Source organism: Macadamia integrifolia, unplaced genomic scaffold (genome assembly GCF_013358625.1).
Source record: "Macadamia integrifolia cultivar HAES 741 unplaced genomic scaffold, SCU_Mint_v3 scaffold2963, whole genome shotgun sequence".
Classification (NCBI taxonomy): domain Eukaryota; kingdom Viridiplantae; phylum Streptophyta; class Magnoliopsida; order Proteales; family Proteaceae; genus Macadamia; species Macadamia integrifolia.
The window spans coordinates 38,978-47,714 of NW_024869093.1; the positions used below are offsets into that span (position 1 = coordinate 38,978).

General features: G+C 38.7%; 1 long non-coding RNA gene across 1 annotated transcript; it reads left to right on the top strand.

Annotated features, from left to right (window-relative positions):
• Positions 1–1,307: 1,307 nt before the first annotated feature.
• LOC122067534 lies at positions 1,308–4,714 on the top strand. Its single transcript, XR_006136760.1, has 2 exons — positions 1,308–1,440; positions 4,359–4,714. It is a non-coding gene; the product is annotated as an uncharacterized LOC122067534 (long non-coding RNA).
• Positions 4,715–8,737: the final 4,023 nt, after the last annotated feature.

An 8,737-nucleotide genomic window follows, 5' to 3' on the forward strand; every position in this document is an offset into this window, starting at 1 on the left:
TTTATTTATTTATTTATTATTATTTTTTTTATTGCGTGGGTTGTTTATTTTCAGTTATTTATTTATTTAATTTTAATTGCATGGCTTGCGTCTTTAAATTCTTAGATGACGAATGGTTAGGACGTTATTTTAGATACATATGTTTAGGACGGTAATTAGAATTAGATCACAATCATTAATCGGTTCACTTTCGCATTATTAAAAGAAATAAAAAAATAAAGTGGCTGCTCTCCCTGTGTTCGACCCGTAGCTACACTGATCCGTACGCTTGCGGTTACATTTTAAATCTCAAACAATATGATACAATGATATTCTGGTCCTAGAAACCTGAATGCACGAGCCATTACCAATGGTCGTTGGCTACTGTTAAAACCATAATCCACCCACACTTTCGGCTAAATAATAGTGTCGTATGGTGGATTATGTAGGGCGATTGTTGGCGCCAAAATTTGGAAACCCATGTATTCTAACATGGCAATCCGTGTATGAGAGAGAAACATAGGTTGTCCGAGAGGTTTAAGGGGTTAACCACCCACAGAGGCATGATACCCACACATAAAGGTAGTGGGGGACGTGTGCATGAAAGAACCATGGTCATGGGGACATGTGTCAAGAGTACATTGGGCACCCAGCTTAGTGGGGGTAGAGGACTAATGACGTACGTGGAAAGGCAGTTGAACCCACAAGTTACTTAAGGTCGAAGAAGTCGGCCAACAAGAGGACAATCAACAAATCATACCAAAGCCCTTCAGCAATGCAAATCTTTTATCCTTTTTATTTTCACTTTCTATGTAATACCCTAATCTAATCACACACCCCTACTTGTGTACAGAAAAGAAGCCAGAGCAGAGGAAACCAGTATTGGCTTAGTTGGCAGCTGTTGAGTGCGAAGAGGGAAGGAATGATCCTACTTGCCCCTATCCAATCTGTCAACATTGTTGGGGGAATCACCAAAGAGTGTGGGTAGACAGGTAAAAATAATAGTAAATAGAACAAACATACGGGGAAAGATGGAGAGCCTCTGGCTACCCGGCCAGCTGGTTGAGCCTGGCAGAATGTAATTCTGGTTGGTTTTGCATGGTGGGACCCACATTCCTATTGTGCAATTTCCAATTTTACCCTTATGAGAATGAGTTAGACAAGTTGTAATATAAATATACATATTATGCCCATAAACTAATGAGAAAATATAGTACAAAATATAAAATATACATATATAGTTATATAAGTAATATATATATATATATATATATATGGCTGCCCTATATAAAGGACTTTTAGGGAGATTTTCTCACCCTAACCGTGGGCTGCCATCAACAGTAGAAGAAATAGAGGAGAAAGAAGGAGAAGAATAAGAAAAGAGAAGGAAGAAGAAGAAGAGAGAGAAACAGCAGGGGAACTCACCTACCTTAGACAGTTATTGGACCAGGCCAGTACCAGGTGAGTATTCTACTATTGTACTAGGGTTAGGGAAGTTGGAGTTTGTACCAATAGGCTAGCTACGGTTAGGGTTTTACCAACTGAGGGCTGCTAGGGAAAGCCTGTGCAGGAAATTGCTACCCAGGAAGAAAAAAACTCTATCCTAGGGAAATATTCCATTGATAAATTTCCCTGCAAACCCTGGAATCTAGGGTTTCTATAAATTCAGTAGTATGGAGGAATATTAAGTTGATAATAAGATCAATTAAGTGAAAGATTATCTCACATGTTACGGCAGAAATTTGATAGTTGCTAGAATTGAAAATTTTAGTGAATTTTCTTTAATTTCATTATAGAATTCTATTGTAAGCTGAATTGGGTTGGATTCTTCCATAAGGAATTTGTTAATGAATGTATTCAACTCAAGTCAGGGGTCGAATTTAGTGCATATAGTTCAAATTAGTTTCATAACAAGCTATGAAGTAGAGGAGCTTGGGGCAGGATCAAATTCTGTAGAGTTTGGGAGAACTGATGGGAGACAATCGGCCAGCCGATCATCCTTCCTGTCTCCAGTCGGATGGGCTTCCAGAAGCTAAGTAGGCCTGCAGCCTTTCTAGCCTACTGTGGACCCGTAATACATATATAGTAAAGCAACATAGCTCATACATGATGAAGTTCATGCTTGTAAGCTCTAATTTTAAAAGTTACAAATGTGAATGGAATTGCCACCTAGACTGAGTACTATTAAGAAGAGTAAAAAAAATGACCCCAATCAATTTGAAATAATAAGAAAGATTTTAAATATAGTAGTAATGATTTAACTATAATATGAAATAGGAAGTAGAAGTTGCAATGAGAAAATCTACTCAACTCAGAAAGGAGAATCTGCTAACCTTGGATACCAAGGTGAGTGGGTGCCCTGATCTTTTTGGAGTGTTTATTTATTTTATTTTGATGGCTGTAATTCCCAGTATCTCATGTATATTGTTGTGTGCATTATTATTTTATCTTTTGCATATGGTCATGACGGACTTGGAAGTGGAGAAAGGTAAGAAAGGTAAGATGGGTCACTGGAAGGTGCCCATATGAATATTGTGTAAATGTGATGAATGGATGATGGAAGATTATGCATTATGTAGAATTTTTGGGTTAGCTATCACCACCCGACTAGTTGACTCCTGCCAACAATGAGCCTGTATTCCTGAGGCCCAGCATACAGGGTAGGGACTGCCACCTATGTTGCATAGCACTATACCATTTATATCAGACTTAGTAATGGACTAGGAGGTAGTGTATAAATAAATGAATTCATGAGCATCACATAAGGTGTGGAGCATGCATTACATCATTTGTATTGTGTGTGCTTGCTTGCCCCACCCCCTCACTGAGCATGACATGCTTTTCCCTCTTTATTTAATTCTCTTAGATTTCGAGACCAATATTCTGTAGACTTCCAGCCTAGATTATGAGGCAATGGCCATGGATCACCTTGCCTATTTTCTAGAGGATGAAGCCAAACATGGAACCAATTGTGACTGTGATTATTGTGCCTATGGAGGCTAGTACCTCTGAAGAGTAGGAAGTGGTTTTGACAATACTCCCCTGTGTAAATATTTCTGTTTGAAAGTACTCTGATGTATTAAGCTACGTGAGAGATGTAAATTTTTTTGTGTAAACATTCTTTTGATTTCAAGATAACTGTAATATATATGGTATATTACTACCCAATTCAGGGGTCGAATTTAGTGCATATGGTTCAAATTAATTTCACAGCAAGCTATGAAGCAAAGGAGCTTAGGGTATGATCGAATTCTGTAGAGTTTGGGAGAACCGATAGGAGACAACCAGCTAGCCAATCGTCCTTCCTATCTCCAGCCGGTTGGGCTTCCAAAAGCCAAAAAGGTTATTGTGTAATATTGTGACCTTTTTAGCCTACAGTGGACCCATAATACATATATAGTAAAGCAACATCGCTCATACATGATGAGGTTCATGCTTGTCAGCTCTAATTTCAAAAAGTTACAAATGTGATTGGAATAGCTACCTAGACTGAGTACTATTAAGAAGAGTAAGAAAAATGACCCCATTCAATTTAGAATAATAAGTAAGATTTTAAATATAGTAGTAATGATTTAAAAATAATATGAAATAGGAAGTAGAAGTTGCAATGAGAAAATCTACTCAACTCAGAAAGGAGAATTTGCTAACTTTGGATACCAAGATGAGTGGGTGCTTTGATTTTTTTGGAGTGTTTATTTATTTATTTTGATGGCTGTAATTCCCAGTATCTCATGCATATTGATGTGTGTATTATTATTTTATCTTATGCATACGGTCATGACGAACTTGGAAGTGGAGAAAGGTAAGATAGGTAAGATGGGTCACTAGCAGGTGCCCGTATGAATATTGTGTAAATGTGATGAATGGATGATGGATGATTATTCATCATGTAGAATTTCTAGGTTAGGTATCATCACCCGAGTGCTACAATCCCTTGTCAGTAGAGGGATAGGTACTGACTAATCCCGATATGAGTGGCTGCCTAATCAGCAATACAGTTTCGTTTGTACGATGTATTGTACTCAAAGATGAATTGTAGCAGGATGCGACGTACTGTATGCCTGACTACCCAGGGTTACTAACCTAGGGGTTAACCGGGGGACCGAGGCTCTGACTGAAACTGGCTGACTCTTGGCTACAACGAGCTTGTATTCCTGAGGCCCAGCATACAGCGTAGAGAATGCCACCTATACTGCGTAGCACTATACCATTGATATCAGACTTAGTAATGGACTAGGAGGTAGTGTAATAATAAATGAATTCATGAGAATCATATAAGGTGTGGAGCATGCATTGCAGTGTTTGTATTGTGTGTTCTTGCTTGCCCCACCCCCTCACTGAGCATGACATGCTCACCCTTCTTTATTTATTTCTCCTAGATGTCGAGACCAATATTCTGTCGACTTCCAGCCCTGATTATGAGGCAATGGCTATGGATCACTGGCCTATTTTCCAGAGGATGAAGCTAAACATGGAACCGATTGTGACTGTGATGATTGTGCCTACGGAGGCTAGTGCCTCTGAACAGTAGGAAGTGGTTTTGACAATACTCTCTTGTGTAAATATTTTCATATGAGAGTACTCTAATGTATTAAGCTACGCGAGTGATGTAAATCTTTTTGTGTAAATATTATTTTGATTTTAAGTTATTCTGGATAACTGTAATATATATGGTATCACATAGTGACACTGGGAATGATGTAATTTATTTTGCAAAGGGACTATTTATATCCTTATGTCTTTTGATTTATAGCCATGTGCTGTGATGTTATGAGCTATCCTGAGTTTAAATCCTAGGGAAGTAGGCTGACTAGATGCGGTGAGGTGTCCAGTGCTGTATACCTTGGCCTAAATAGAGGCAGGGTGTGACAGAGTGGTACCAGAGCAAGACTCAGGAGAAAAAAAAAATCTCATAACACAACTTTAGGACATCCAGTGTCAATTAAATAAATACAAGCTTCAAGATAACAACATTTTTGTGCTGATGTTGTTATAGTAGTTGAAAGAAGGATTTGTATGTGTAGGTTATGAATGTGTGGGTGCTCTTGGCTAGGTACTAAGACACTATTTGTATGTAAATTATGTTGCATGACTCATTCTTGCTGAATAATATGTTGAGCATTGGGAATTAGTACATCGTTATTTTTCAGGAATTCCCAAATGCCACCCAATCGTGCTCAACCTCAGCAAGAACTACGACATAGAAAAAGTGGTCATCCTACCAAAACTACCCCTTATGTGCCTGTGGAGGATGAGGTAGAAAGTGAAACAACACCAGGGACAAATATACCTGCTTGTACGCCTGTCCCTACAACAGCAGCACCTGTGCCACCACTTGCACCACCAATACTTACTGCTTAGGATGTAGCAGCCATAGTGACTAACATGGTCCAAGGAATTTAGGAAGGGCTGCAACAGACAATGCAGCAGAATATGCAGCAGCAGCAACAACAACAGAATAGGGCAATGATTGAAGAGTTGGCCACAACCATATATTCCAGAGAATCCCCAGCTAATCATGTATCTATGGCACCACCACTAGCTCCCACAGCCCCAGCTCATAATCTTCAGTTTGCTTCTGGGATACCAGCCCCAGTACAAACTATTAGTGGGCAAGCATCTCAAGAAGTGCCAGCTATAGGTACTCTTACAGCGCAACAGACACCAAAGACCCCTCCAGTAGTATAAGGATAGATACCAGTAAATTTATGGAGAAGTTCCAGAAGTATCGGCCCCCATATTTAAGTGGAGTGATGATGGTCCACTGGCTCCTTCTAAATGGGTAGAGGGAGTAGGGAAAGCACTGGCAGTTTTGGGGTGTAGTGACGAGCAGAAAATCATGTGTGCCACTTATCAGTTGCAAAATGAGGCTCATATCTGGTGGAAGGCTACCAGACTTATACTATTAGCTACACATCCACACCCTACCTGGGAACAATTTTTCAAAGTCTTTTATGGGAATTTTTTTCCTATCAGTGTAAGATACAGAAAGGAATATGAATTCGTGGCATTAGTCCAAGGGCCTAAATCAATACTGAAATACCAGCAACAATTTGAAGCTTTATATTATTTTTCCTCTGAGCATATGAAGACTGATAATGCAAAAGGTAAGGAGTTGAGAAGGGTCTGAGATCTAGCATTGGAGCTATGTTAGTTGCACATCGACTCCAGACTTATGTCGAGGTGGTCCAAGTTACCAAGTTCATTGAAGATAAGCAAAGAGAAGGCTATCAGGTCCAGGCAGCAAGAAGAGACAAAACAGTGAATACAAGAAGAAAGTCAAGCTTCTGCCCAGTCTTAACCGGCCATCACCACTACTCAGCCCATTTTAGTGAGATTTTATTGATGCCAACAGCTAGGACATTTTGCTAGATTTTGTCCTCAGAGGAAGCCTGGAGAACCAAGTGTGACTTGTACTTCATATGTATACACTAAGAAACCATAGACATCTAAGAGGTATATGCCCTGACAGCAGAAGAAGCTGAAGTTACACCTAGAGTAGTAACAAGTACCATGATTGTTTCTATGATACTAGCAATTATACTGACTCTGGTGCATCTCATTCTTTTGTGTCACCTCATTTTCCTCCAAGGTTGGGAATAGAGCTGAAAAGGTTAGCACATAAGTTGATGGTTAGTATACCTATTGGATTTATTGTAGACTTAGAGGACATATATGAGCCCTGTACCATTCAGATATGTGGGCAAGATATGATAGCTCATTTGATCTACATAGACATGAAGAATTTTAACGTGATATTGGGCATGGATTGGGTGTCAGCATATCGAGCTTGTTTACTTTGTGCAGAAAAGAAGATAATAGTTAGACCTCGAGGTGGAGATGAGTTTACATTCCAGGGGCATAAAAAGGACCAGGAAAAGAAGTTATTGATTTCCGCTCCTCAAAGTTTAGAAATAATTAGAAAAATGATGTGAAGCCTATTTGGCATGTGTCAGAGATACCACCCAAGAAAACTGCAACACCAGAAGAGTTGGAGGTGGTGAGAGAATTTCCTGATGTGTTTCCTGAAGATCTATGTAGTGTGTCACCATATAGGGAGACAGAGTTTTGCATTGATTTAATACATTGGCAGCACCTATATCTAGAGCACCATACAAAATGGTTCATGCAGAATTGAAGGAATTGAAAGGACAATTGCAGGATTTACTGAAGAAGGGTTTTATTAGACCTAGTGTATCACCGAACCGATATCCATTACCCAGCATAGATGATTTGTTTGACCAGTTGCAAGGTGCTACTACTTTCTCCAAAATTGACTTGAGATTTGGGTATCATCAATTGAAGATCAAGGAGAGTGATATACAAAAGACAACATTCAGGACCAGGTATGGTCACTATGAATTTGTGGTTATGCCATTTGGATTGACTAATGCACCAGTAGCCTTTATGGAATTGATGAACAAGGTATTCCATGAGATGTTGGATCAGTTTGTCATAGCGTTTATAGATGATATATTGATTTACTCCAGAAGTAAAGAAGATCATGCAATTCACTTGAGGTATGTGTTGCAAAGACTAAGGGAGAAGCAGTTGTATACTAAATTTAGCAAGTGTGAATTCTAGTTATCATGAGTGAGTTTCTTGGGACACATTGTATCTGCAAGGGGCATTGAGGTTGATCCTGGAAAGGTTAAAGTAGTGCTAGATTGGGAGTCTCCAAAGAATGTCAGTGAAATTCAAAGTTTTCTGGGATTGGCAGGTTACTATAGAAGATTCATTGAGAATTTTGCCCGGATTTCTGCCCCTATGACTTGGTTGACCAAAAAAGGAGTCAAGTTTGAATGACAGAAGAATGTAAAAACAGCTTCCAAGAGTTGAATAATCGAATGGTAATAGTCCCAGTCCTTGCTATTCCAGATGGTACCTCAGGTATGGTAGTATACAGTGATGCTTCCAAACAAGATTTGGGATGTGTATTAATATAGAATGGTAGAGTGATTGCATATGCTTCTAGACAACTGAAGGATTATGAAAAGAATTACCCTACTCATGATCTGGAATTGGCCATAATTATTTTTGCATTAAAGATCTGGTATCACTATCTGTATGGACAAAAATGTGAAATTTATAGTGACCACAAAAGCCTCAAATATCTCTTCACTCAGAAGGAATTGAACATGAGGCAAAGAATATGGTTGGAGTTGATAAGATATTTTTCTAGGGAAAGCTAATGTAGTAGCAGATTGTTTGAGATTTAAAATGTAACTGCAAGCGTACGGATCAGTGTAGCTACGGGTCGAACACAGGGAGAGCAGCCACTTTATTTTTTATTTCTTTTAATAATACGAAAGTGAACTGATTAATGGTTGTGATCTAATTCTAATTACCGTCCTAAAAATAACGTCCTAACCATTCGTCATCTAAGAATTTAAAGATGCAAGCCACGCAATTAAAATTAAATAAATAAATAACTGAAAATAAACAACCCACGCAATTAAAAAAAATAATAATAAAGGAAAAATAAATAAAAGCTAAAATAAAAATAAAGTAAAAGAAAGGAGATAAAGCTAGAGAGAGACTCACAAGTAGGTTTCTCTACTTAGCCCGAGGGATGCATCATAATATGAGCTTCCCTACTTGACCAGAGAGTCACTCTTACAAGGGTTTCTCTACTTGGCTTTAGGGAAAAGGAGACAATTAAAATAAAAGCAATAAATTGATGGTTCTATGGCTAGGAGGGGCAAAGCCAACACATACACTAGCCATGAACCTTGGGGGAAAGGGATAGCAATAATGT